The sequence below is a fragment of the Syngnathus typhle genome, linkage group LG9 (genome assembly GCF_033458585.1).
Source record: "Syngnathus typhle isolate RoL2023-S1 ecotype Sweden linkage group LG9, RoL_Styp_1.0, whole genome shotgun sequence".
Taxonomy (NCBI): domain Eukaryota; kingdom Metazoa; phylum Chordata; class Actinopteri; order Syngnathiformes; family Syngnathidae; genus Syngnathus; species Syngnathus typhle.
The window spans coordinates 15,800,001-15,812,602 of NC_083746.1; positions in this window are offsets into that span (position 1 = coordinate 15,800,001).

Consider the following 12,602-nt stretch of genomic DNA (forward strand, 5'->3'; position numbering starts at 1 on the left):
GAGCCCGCACGCCTCTCGCGGAAGGTCATACGCCACCGGCGGCACGAAAGACGCCTCCCGCAACGCGGTAGTCGGGAAAGGCTATTCGGATAGTCGAGCAGAGTTGCGACAACACATCCCGCGGTGCCGTCTGGTTAGGCAAGGGTTTGAGAAACAGCATTCGCGGTAGACCGGCGCGGCCGGCGGACACCCACGCGGCGTGCCGCAATCGGATCGCGCGCTCGGCCTCCGTTGATTTCCTCTAGGTGGGGGATTCGGGGCGTCTCGGTCTCGCTGCCGTTCGGTCGCGCCAAGGCCTGCGGGGGCGGCGCGTAGCGCACGCTCTCGCGGCGGCCGAGGCGCTAGAGTGCGACCCGCAAGTGGGGAGGAACCGTCCACCCAACGCCGGCGCGAGCCGGGGCCGGTGGGGGCCCTACCAAGGCGGGTCATGAGTGCCAGTCGGTCAGTTCGGGAGAAGGGGAGGGTACGGAGGCCCGCCGGGAGCAGACGGGGGTCCGGAAGCTGAGGGGGGTGAAGGACGGCGGCCGGGAGCAGACGGCCGTCCCCGGGAGGGGGTGTTCGTTCACGTGCGGACGCCGGGAGCAGGCGGCCGTCACGCGATTCTGCCAACCGTTCCTACCGGCCTGTGTTTAAGGAGGCGGCCGGTCCTCCGTCCTTGGATGGATAAGATTCGCAGATTTTCGCCCGGCCTGTGTTTAAGGAGGCGGCCGGTTCCCTCCTTCCTTCCTTTCTTGGATGTATAACATTCGCAGATTTTCGCCCGGCCGGTGGTTTAAGGAGGCGGCCGGTCCTCCCTCCTTGGATGTATAACATTCGCAGATTTTCGCCCGGCCTATGTTTAGTGAGGCGACCGGTCCTCCCTCCTTGGATGTATAACATTCGCATATTTTCGCCCGGCCGGTGGTTTAAGGAGGCGGCCGGTCCTCCCTCCTTGGATGTATAACATTCGCAGATTTTCGCCCGGCCTATGTTTAGTGAGGCGACCGGTCCTCCGTGGAGAGCGACCCGCAAGTGGGGAGGAACCGTCCACCCAACGCCGGCGCGAGCCGGGGCCGGTGGGGGCCCTACCAAGGCGGGTCTCATTGCCTGTCGGTCAGTTCGGGAGAAGGTGGGGGTACTCGGAGGCCCGCCGGGAGCAGACGGGGGTCCGGAAGGTGAGGGGGTGAAGGACGGCGGTCGGGAGCAGACGGCCGTCCCCGGGAGGGGGTGTTCGTTCACGTGCGGACGCCGGGAGCAGGCGGCCGTCACGCAATTCTGCCAACCGTTCCCACCGGCCTGTGTTTAAGGAGGCGGCCGGTCCTCCACGAGAAGAATTCTGCCAAACGTTCCACCGGCCTGTGTTTAAGGAGGCGGCCGGTCCTCCCCGTCGTTCCGCCGGCTTGTGTTTAAGGAGGCGGCCGGTCCTCCACGAGAAGAATTCTGCCAAACGTTCCACCGGCCTGTGTTTAAGGAGGCGGCCGGTCCTCCCCGTCGTTCCGCCGGCTTGTGTTTAAGGAGGCGGCCGGTCCTCCACTATTCCTTCCTTGGATGGAAAGCATGTAGCACTTTGAAAATTTTCGAGCACTGTGACACTTTGAAAATTTTCGAGAGTTTTTGTACTTAGAAAATTTTTCGCTCTTGCACTTCCAGAGTGCTTTGCGGTAGCTCCTAGGTTCGCTGTCCGAGCATGTGAACACTTTTTGGGGGGGAACACATCGCTAGAGACACCAGCCGCCTGGTTCTCGGGGCCAAAACTTGTGTTCCCCACACTCGTTCTGACTATATTTTGCGATTTGGGGGTAAAGGTAATGAGTACAGTGACTAGGGGGACCAACTCATCGTACTCTGGCGCACCAACAGACCAAAGCTGGTACTGCACTTACCCCTGGTACCCCAACGCCTGGTACCTGACGGGCGAGAGGCTGATTTTTCGCTATTTGCGGCCGACCGAGGGAACCAGACAAAGCGGACACTTTACGGCGCAAGAGCCGTTGGCACTTAGAAATTTTTCGACAAAGTTGGCGCGAGCTCCAGAAGGAGAGGCTGATTTTTCGCTATTTGTGGCCGACCGAGGGAACCAGGCAAAGCGGACACTTTACGGCGCAAGAGCCGTTGGCACTTAGAAATTTTTTGACAAAGTTGGCGCGAGCTCCAGAAGGAGAGGCTGATTTTTCGCTATTTGTGGCCGACCGAGGGAACCAGGCAAAGCGGACACTTTACGGCGCAAGAGCCGTTGGCACTTAGAAAATATTCGCCAAAGTTGGCACGAGCTCCAGAAGGAGAGGCTGATTTTTCGCTATTTGTGGCCGACCGAGGGAACCAGACAAAGCGGACACTTTATGGCGCAAGAGCCGTTGGCACTTAGAAAATATTCGCCAAAGTTGGCACGAGCTCCAGAAGGAGAGGCTGATTTTTCGCTATTTGTGGCCGACCGAGGGAACCAGACAAAGCGGACACATTACGGCGCAAGAGCCGTTGGCACTTAGAAAATATTCGCCAAAGTTGGCACGAGCTCCAGAAGGAGAGGCTGATTTTTCGCTATTTGTGGCCGACCGAGGGAACCAGACAAAGCGGACACTTTACGGCGCAAGAGCCGTTGGCACTTGCGCGAGCTCCAGAAGGAGAGGCTGATTTTTCGCTATTTGTGGCCGACCGAGGGAACCAGACAAAGCGGACACTTTACGGCGCAAGAGCCGTTGGCACTTAGAAAATATTCGCCAAAGTTGGCGCGAGCTCCAGAAGGAGAGGCTGATTTTTCGCCGTTTGTGGCCGACCGAGGGAACCAGGCAAAGCGGACACATTACGGCGCAAGAGCCGTTGGCACTTAGGCGAGCTCCAGAAGGAGAGGCTGGTTTTTCGCTATTTGTGGCCGACCGAGGGAACCAGGCAAAGCGGACACATTACGGCGCAAGAGCCGTTGGCACTTAGGCGAGCTCCAGAAGGAGAGGCTGATTTTTCGCCGTTTGTGGCCGACCGAGGGAACCAGGCAAAGCGGACACATTACGGCGCAAGAGCCGTTGGCACTTAGGCGAGCTCCAGAAGGAGAGGCTGATTTTTCGCTATTTGTGGCCGACCGAGGGAACCAGGCAAAGCGGACACATTACGGCGCAAGAGCCGTTGGCACTTAGGCGAGCTCCAGAAGGAGAGGCTGATTTTTCGCTATTTGTGGCCGACCGAGGGAACCAGGCAAAGCGGACACATTACGGCGCAAGAGCCGTTGGCACTTAGGCGAGCTCCAGAAGGAGAGGCTGATTTTTCGCTATTTGTGGCCGACCGAGGGAACCAGGCAAAGCGGACACATTACGGCGCAAGAGCCGTTGGCACTTAGGCGAGCTCCAGAAGGAGAGGCTGATTTTTCGCCGTTTGTGGCCGACCGAGGGAACCAGGCAAAGCGGACACATTACGGCGCAAGAGCCGTTGGCACTTAGGCGAGCTCCAGAAGGAGAGGCTGATTTTTCGCTATTTGTGGCCGACCGAGGGAACCAGGCAAAGCGGACACATTACGGCGCAAGAGCCGTTGGCACTTAGGCGAGCTCCAGAAGGAGAGGCTGATTTTTTGCCGTTTGTGGCCGACCGAGGGAACCAGGCAAAGCGGACACATTACGGCGCAAGAGCCGTTGGCACTTAGGCGAGCTCCAGAAGGAGAGGCTGATTTTTTCGCTATTTGTGGCCGACCGAGGGAACCAGGCAAAGCGGACACATTACGGCGCAAGAGCCGTTGGCACTTAGAAAATATTCGCCAAAGTTGGCACGAGCTCCAGAATGAGAGGCTGATTTTTCGCCGTTTGTGGCCGACCGAGGGAACCAGGCAAAGCGGACACATTACGGCGCAAGAGCCGTTGGCACTTAGGCGAGCTCCAGAAGGAGAGGCTGATTTTTTCGCTATTTGTGGCCGACCGAGGGAACCAGGCAAAGCGGACACATTACGGCGCAAGAGCCGTTGGCACTTAGGCGAGCTCCAGAAGGAGAGGCTGATTTTTTCGCTATTTGTGGCCGACCGAGGGAACCAGGCAAAGCGGACACATTACGGCGCAAGAGCCGTTGGCACTTAGAAAATATTCGCCAAAGTTGGCACGAGCTCCAGAATGAGAGGCTGATTTTTCGCCGTTTGTGGCCGACCGAGGGAACCAGACAAAGCGGACACATTACGGCGCAAGAGCCGTTGGCACTTAGGCGAGCTCCAGAAGGAGAGGCTGATTTTTCGCTATTTGTGGCCGACCGAGGGAACCAGGCAAAGCGGACACTTTACGGCGCAAGAGCCGTTGGCACTTAGAAAATATTCGCCAAAGTTGGCACGAGCTCCAGAAGGAGAGGCTGATTTTTCGCCGTTTGTGGCCGACCGAGGGAACCAGACAAAGCGGACACATTACGGCGCAAGAGCCGTTGGCACTTAGGCGAGCTCCAGAAGGAGAGGCTGATTTTTCGCTATTTGTGGCCGACCGAGGGAACCAGGCAAAGCGGACACTTTACGGCGCAAGAGCCGTTGGCACTTAGAAAATATTCGCCAAAGTTGGCGCGAGCTCCAGAAGGAGAGGCTGATTTTTCGCCGTTTGTGGCCGACCGAGGGAACCAGACAAAGCGGACACATTACGGCGCAAGAGCCGTTGGCACTTAGGCGAGCTCCAGAAGGAGAGGCTGATTTTTCGCTATTTGTGGCCGACCGAGGGAACCAGGCAAAGCGGACACTTTACGGCGCAAGAGCCGTTGGCACTTAGAAAATATTCGCCAAAGTTGGCGCGAGCTCCAGAAGGAGAGGCTGATTTTTCGCCGTTTGTGGCCGACCGAGGAAACCAGACAAAGCGGACACATTACGGCGCAAGAGCCGTTGGCACTTAGGCGAGCTCCAGAAGGAGAGGCTGATTTTTCGCTATTTGTGGCCGACCGAGGGAACCAGGCAAAGCGGACACTTTACGGCGCAAGAGCCGTTGGCACTTAGAAAATATTCGCCAAAGTTGGCGCGAGCTCCAGAAGGAGAGGCTGATTTTTCGCCGTTTGTGGCCGACCGAGGGAACCAGACAAAGCGGACACATTACGGCGCAAGAGCCGTTGGCACTTAGAATATTTTTGCCAAAGTTGGCGCGAGCTCCAGAAGGAGAGGCTGATTTTTCGCCGTTCGTGGCCGACCGAGGGAACCAGGCAAAGCGGACACATTACGGCGCAAGAGCCGTTGGCACTTAGAAAATATTCGCCAAAGTTGGCGCGAGCTCCAGAAGGAGAGGCTGATTTTTCGCCGTTCGTGGCCGACCGAGGGAACCAGGCAAAGCGGACACATTACGGCGCAAGAGCCGTTGGCACTTAGAAAATATTCGCCAAAGTTGGCGCGAGCTCCAGAAGGAGAGGCTGATTTTTCGCCGTTCGTGGCCGACCGAGGGAACCAGGCAAAGCGGACACATTACGGCGCAAGAGCCGTTGGCACTTAGAAAATATTCGCCAAAGTTGGCGCGAGCTCCAGAAGGAGAGGCTGATTTTTCGCCGTTCGTGGCCGACCGAGGGAACCAGACAAAGCGGACACATTACGGCGCAAGAGCCGTTGGCACTTAGAAAATATTCGCCAAAGTTGGCGCGAGCTCCAGAAGGAGAGGCTGATTTTTCGCCGTTCGTGGCCGACCGAGGGAACCAGACAAAGCGGACACATTACGGCGCAAGAGCCGTTGGCACTTAGAAAATATTCGCCAAAGTTGGCGCGAGCTCCAGAAGGAGAGGCTGATTTTTCGCTGTTTGTGGCCGACCGAGGGAACCAGACAAAGCGGACACATTACGGCGCAAGAGCCGTTGGCACTTAGAAAATATTTGCCAAAGTTGGCGCGAGCTCCAGAAGGAGAGGCTGATTTTTCGCCATTCGTGGCCGACCGAGGGAACCAGACAAAGCGGACACATTACGGCGCAAGAGCCGTTGGCACTTAGAAAATATTCGCCAAAGTTGGCGCGAGCTCCAGAAGGAGAGGCTGATTTTTCGCTGTTTGTGGCCGACCGAGGGAACCAGACAAAGCGGACACATTACGGCGCAAGAGCCGTTGGCACTTAGAAAATATTTGCCAAAGTTGGCGCGAGCTCCAGAAGGAGAGGCTGATTTTTCGCCATTCGTGGCCGACCGAGGGAACCAGACAAAGCGGACAGCTTGTGCGGCAGCCCACGCTGGCACTTAGAAAATATTCTGAAATTCTCACCGACTTCCGTGGTGGAGAGGCCGAATTTTTGCGATTCGGGTCCGAAAGGAGAACCGTCGCAATTCGGACAGCTTGTGCGGCAGCCCACGCTGGCACTTAGAAAATATTCTGAAATTCTCACCGACCTCCGTGGTGGAGAGGCCGGATTTTCGACATTCGGATCCGACCGGGGAACCGTCGCCACTCGGACAAGTTGTGCGGCAGCCCACGCTCGCACTTAGAAAATATTCTGAAATTCTCACCGACCTCCGTGGTGGAGAGGCCGAATTTTCGACATTCGTGGCCGACCGGGGAACCGTCGCCACTCGGACAACTTGTGCGGCAGCCCTCGGTGATTTTAGGACCGCTTTTTCACCCTCGCTGTCCGACCGGAGAACCGTCGTAGCTCGGACAGTTCGTGTGCCAGCATCCGCTGGCACTTAGAAAATTTTAAAAAAGAAAAAAATAGTCTTCTGCATATACGTTCTGACTATATTTTGCGATTAGGGGGTAAAGGTAATGAGTACAGTGACTAGGGGGACCAACTCATCGTACTCTGGCGCACCAACACGCCAAGGTTGGTACTGCACTTAGGCTGATTTTTGCGCTATTCGCGGCCGACCGGGGAACCAGCGCGGAGCGGACACATTACGGCGAATGAGCCGTTGGCACTTAGAAAATTTTTGAGCTTTTTTCGAACTTCCGTGAGGCTGATTTTGCGCTATTCGCGGCCGACCGGGGAACCAGCGCGGAGCGGACACATTACGGCGAATGAGCCGTTGGCACTTAGAAAATTTTTGAGCTTTTTTCGAACTTCCGTGAGGCTGATTTTGCGCTATTCGCGGCCGACCGGGGAACCAGCGCGGAGCGGACACATTACGGCGAATGAGCCGTTGGCACTTAGAAAATTTTTGAGCTTTTTTCGAACTTCCGTGAGGCTGATTTTGCGCTATTCGCGGCCGACCGGGGAACCAGCGCGGAGCGGACACATTACGGCGAATGAGCCGTTGGCACTTAGAAAATTTTTGAGCTTTTTTCGAACTTCCGTGAGGCTGATTTTGCGCTATTCGCGGCCGACCGGGGAACCAGCGCGGAGCGGACACATTACGGCGAATGAGCCGTTGGCACTTAGAAAATTTTTGAGCTTTTTTCGAACTTCCGTGAGGCTGATTTTGCGCTATTCGCGGCCGACCGGGGAACCAGCGCGGAGCGGACACATTACGGCGAATGAGCCGTTGGCACTTAGAAAATTTTTGAGCTTTTTTCGAACTTCCGTGAGGCTGATTTTGCGCTATTCGCGGCCGACCGGGGAACCAGCGCGGAGCGGACACATTACGGCGAATGAGCCGTTGGCACTTAGAAAATTTTTGAGCTTTTTTCGAACTTCCGTGAGGCTGATTTTGCGCTATTCGCGGCCGACCGGGGAACCAGCGCGGAGCGGACACATTACGGCGAATGAGCCGTTGGCACTTAGAAAATTTTTGAGCTTTTTTCGAACTTCCGTGAGGCTGATTTTGCGCTATTCGCGGCCGACCGGGGAACCAGCGCGGAGCGGACACATTACGGCGAATGAGCCGTTGGCACTTAGAAAATTTTTGAGCTTTTTTCGGACTTCCGTGTGGAGCTTTGGGGCCGTTCCGCCTAACTTTTTATGCCCGATTAGGCTTCCAGGGAGGCGGCTAAGCATTATTGACCAATCATGGAGCTTTTTTGGGACTTCCGTGTGGAGCTTTGGGGCCGTTCCGCCTAACTTTTTATGCCCGATTAGGCTTCCAGGGAGGCGGCTAAGCATTATTGACCAATCATGGAGCTTTTTTGGGACTTCCGTGTGGAGCTTTGGAGCCGTTCCGCCTAACTTTTTATGCCCGATTAGGCTTCCAGGGAGGCGGCTAAGCATTATTGACCAATCATGGAGCTTTTTTGGGACTTCCGTGTGGAGCTTTGGGGCCGTTCCGCCTAGCTTTTTATGCCCGATTAGGCTTCCAGGGAGGCGGCTAAGCATTATTGACCAATCATGGAGCTTTTTTGGGACTTCCGTGTGGAGCTTTGGGGCCGTTCCGCCTAGCTTTTTATGCCCGATTAGGCTTCCAGGGAGGCGGCTAAGCATTATTGACCAATCATGGAGCTTTTTTGGGACTTCCGTGTGGAGCTTTGGGGCCGTTCCGCCTAACTTTTTATGCCCGATTAGGCTTCCAGGGAGGCGGCTAAGCATTATTGACCAATCATGGAGCTTTTTTGGGACTTCCGTGTGGAGCTTTGGGGCCGTTCCGCCTAGCTTTTTATGCCCGATTAGGCTTCCAGGGAGGCGGCTAAGCATTATTGACCAATCATGGAGCTTTTTTGGGACTTCCGTGTGGAGCTTTGGGGCCGTTCCGCCTAACTTTTTATGCCCGATTAGGCTTCCAGGGAGGCGGCTAAGCATTATTGACCAATCATGGAGCTTTTTGGGGACTTCCGTGTGGAGCTTTGGGGCCGTTCCGCCTAGCTTTTTATGCCCGATTAGGCTTCCAGGGAGGCGGCTAAGCATTATTGACCAATCATGGAGCTTTTTTGGGACTTCCGTGTGGAGCTTTGGGGCCGTTCCGCCTAGCTTTTTATGCCCGATTAGGCTTCCAGGGAGGCGGCTAAGCATTATTGACCAATCATGGAGCTTTTTTGGGACTTCCAGCCGGTGCTTTGGGGGCCTTCCCCCTCACTTTCTACGCCCGATTGGGCTTCCAGGGACGCGGCTAAGCATTTTTAACAGAAATGGAGCTTTTTGAGGACCTCCACACGGAGCTCCAGGGCCGGTCCGCCTCACTTTTTACGCCCGATTACGCTTCCAGGGACGCGGCTAAGCATTTTTAACACGTTATGGAGCTTTTTGAGGACCTCCACACGGAGCTCCAGGGCCGGTCCGCCTCACTTTTTACGCCCGATTAGATTTGCATAATAATTTGGAACACGGTGCCGTGTTCCAAATTATTATGCGGGCTGGTGCTTGGGGCTGGCGTCCGCCTATAGTGGTTTAATTTCGGGAGGAAGATTCATTTTCGTCCCAAGCCCGCCGCTGGAGAAAATCTTAGGTACCAGGAGTGGATTTTTTTTGTCCACTCAGGAGGGGGACGTTGACTGGTTCGGTGTCCGGGGGAAAGTGCTCTTTTCTCGGCCAGGAGAAAGATGAGACTCCGAGCCCGCCGCTGGAGAAAATTTTAGGTACCAGGAGCGGATTTTTTTTTCTCCAGGGGCGTTCCGCCTAACATTTTACGCCCGATTACGCTTCCAGGGACGCGGCTAAGCATTTTTAACACGTTATGGAGCTTTTTGAGGACCTCCACACGGAGCTCCAGGGCCGGTCCGCCTCACTTTTTACGCCCGATTACGCTTCCAGGGACGCGGCTAAGCATTTTTGACCAATCATGGAGCTTTTTTGGGACTTCCAGCCGGTGCTTTGGGGGCCTTCCCCCTCACTTTCTACGCCCGATTGGGCTTCCAGGGACGCGGCTAAGCATTTTTAACAGAAATGGAGCTTTTTGCGGAGCTCCAGCCGGTGCCACCGGCAGGCCGTGCACGCGGACGAGATGACCGAAAGAAGCTCCAGGAGAGCGGATGGACGCTTTTTAAGCACCGAGGCGGAGATCGCGGAGCTTTAATAGACTTCCAGCGGGCCCAAAGCGGCCAGGCAGACGGCGCAGCGCGACCTGGTACCTCGCACGGGACGCATCGCCCCCCCCGCGCACAGTTCCAGGGGGCCGGGATGACGTTTCAAAGCTGCCGCTGCAGCTGCGGCGGGGAGTGGCCTCCCTCCGGTGGACACGACGAGTAAATGACACCGGCCGCTGACGCAAACCCACGCCCGGCAGGAGAGCTCGGAAGGCGGCTAAGATTTCAAGGAAGACCCCCCCTGCGCAGACCTCCACTAGGCCGGGATGACTGTTCAGCTGTGGCGGGGAGTGGCCTCCCTCCGGTCGGCACGACGAGTAAATGACACCGGCCGCTGACGCAAACCCACGCCCGGCAGGAGAGCTCGGAAGGCGGCTAAGATTTCAAGGAAGACCCCCCCTGCGCAGACCTCCACTAGGCCGGGATGACTGTTCAGCTGTGGCGGGGAGTGGCCTCCCTCCGGTCGGCACGACGAGTAAATGACACCGGCCGCTGACGCAAACCCACGCCCGGCAGGAGAGCTCGGAAGGCGGCTAAGATTTCAAGGAAGACCCCCCCTGCGCAGACCTCCACTAGGCCGGGATGACTGTTCAGCTGTAGCGGGGAGTGGCCTCCCTCCGGTCGGCACGACGAGTAAATGACACCGGCCGCTGACGCAAACCCACGCCCGGCAGGAGAGCTCGGAAGGCGGCTAAGATTTCAAGGAAGACCCCCCCTGCGCAGACCTCCACTAGGCCGGGATGACTGTTCAGCTGCGGCGGGGAGTGGCCTCCCTCCGGTCGGCACGACGAGTAAATGACACCGGCCGCTGACGCAAACCCACGCCCGGCAGGAGAGCTCGGAAGGCGGCTAAGATTTCAAGGAAGACCCCCCCTGCGCAGACCTCCACTAGGCCGGGATGACTGTTCAGCTGCGGCGGGGAGTGGCCTCCCTCCGGTCGGCACGACGAGTAAATGACACCGGCCGCTGACGCAAACCCACGCCCGGCAGGAGAGCTCGGAAGGCGGCTAAGATTTCAAGGAAGACCCCCCCTGCGCAGACCTCCACTAGGCCGGGATGACTGTTCAGCTGCGGCGGGGAGTGGCCTCCCTCCGGTCGGCACGACGAGTAAATGACACCGGCCGCTGACGCAAACCCACGCCCGGCAGGAGAGCTCGGAAGGCGGCTAAGATTTCAAGGAAGACCCCCCCTGCGCAGACCTCCACTAGGCCGGGATGACTGTTCAGCTGCGGCGGGGAGTGGCCTCCCTCCGGTCGGCACGACGAGTAAATGACACCGGCCGCTGACGCAAACCCACGCCCGGCAGGAGAGCTCGGAAGGCGGCTAAGATTTCAAGGAAGACCCCCCCTGCGCAGACCTCCACTAGGCCGGGATGACTGTTCAGCTGCGGCGGGGAGTGGCCTCCCTCCGGTCGGCACGACGAGTAAATGACACCGGCCGCTGACGCAAACCCACGCCCGGCAGGAGAGCTCGGAAGGCGGCTAAGATTTCAAGGAAGACCCCCCCTGCGCAGACCTCCACTAGGCCGGGATGACTGTTCAGCTGCGGCGGGGAGTGGCCTCCCTCCGGTCGGCACGACGAGTAAATGACACCGGCCGCTGACGCAAACCCACGCCCGGCAGGAGAGCTCGGAAGGCGGCTAAGATTTCAAGGAAGACCCCCCCTGCGCAGACCTCCACTAGGCCGGGATGACTGTTCAGCTGCGGCGGGGAGTGGCCTCCCTCCGGTCGGCACGACGAGTAAATGACACCGGCCGCTGACGCAAACCCACGCCCGGCAGGAGAGCTCGGAAGGCGGCTAAGATTTCAAGGAAGACCCCCCCTGCGCAGACCTCCACTAGGCCGGGATGACTGTTCAGCTGCGGCGGGGAGTGGCCTCCCTCCGGTCGGCACGACGAGTAAATGACACCGGCCGCTGACGCAAACCCACGCCCGGCAGGAGAGCTCGGAAGGCGGCTAAGATTTCAAGGAAGACCCCCCCTGCGCAGACCTCCACTAGGCCGGGATGACTGTTCAGCTGCGGCGGGGAGTGGCCTCCCTCCGGTCGGCACGACGAGTAAATGACACCGGCCGCTGACGCAAACCCACGCCCGGCAGGAGAGCTCGGAAGGCGGCTAAGATTTCAAGGAAGACCCCCCCTGCGCAGACCTCCACTAGGCCGGGATGACTGTTCAGCTGCGGCGGGGAGTGGCCTCCCTCCGGTCGGCACGACGAGTAAATGACACCGGCCGCTGACGCAAACCCACGCCCGGCAGGAGAGCTCGGAAGGCGGCTAAGATTTCAAGGAAGACCCCCCCTGCGCAGACCTCCACTAGGCCGGGATGACTGTTCAGCTGCGGCGGGGAGTGGCCTCCCTCCGGTCGGCACGACGAGTAAATGACACCGGCCGCTGACGCAAACCCACGCCCGGCAGGAGAGCTCGGAAGGCGGCTAAGATTTCAAGGAAGACCCCCCCTGCGCAGACCTCCACTAGGCCGGGATGACTGTTCAGCTGCGGCGGGGAGTGGCCTCCCTCCGGTCGGCACGACGAGTAAAGCTATTTAGGAAAATCTGAGATAAATATCACTTGCATAATAATTTGGAACACGGTCCCGTGTTCCAAATTATTATGCAAAATGTATTTAGACACCAGCAATCGCACTTAGATTTGTTTCTTTTTTCTTTCTTTTAGCTTCCATAATGTTACCGGGCGCTGACGCAAACCCACGCCGGGCAGGAGAGCTCAAAAGCCGGGTAACATTTCAAGGAAGCTATTTAGGAAAATCTGAGATAAATATCCTTTGCATAATAATTTGGAACACGGTCCCGTGTTCCAAATTATTATGCAAAATGTATT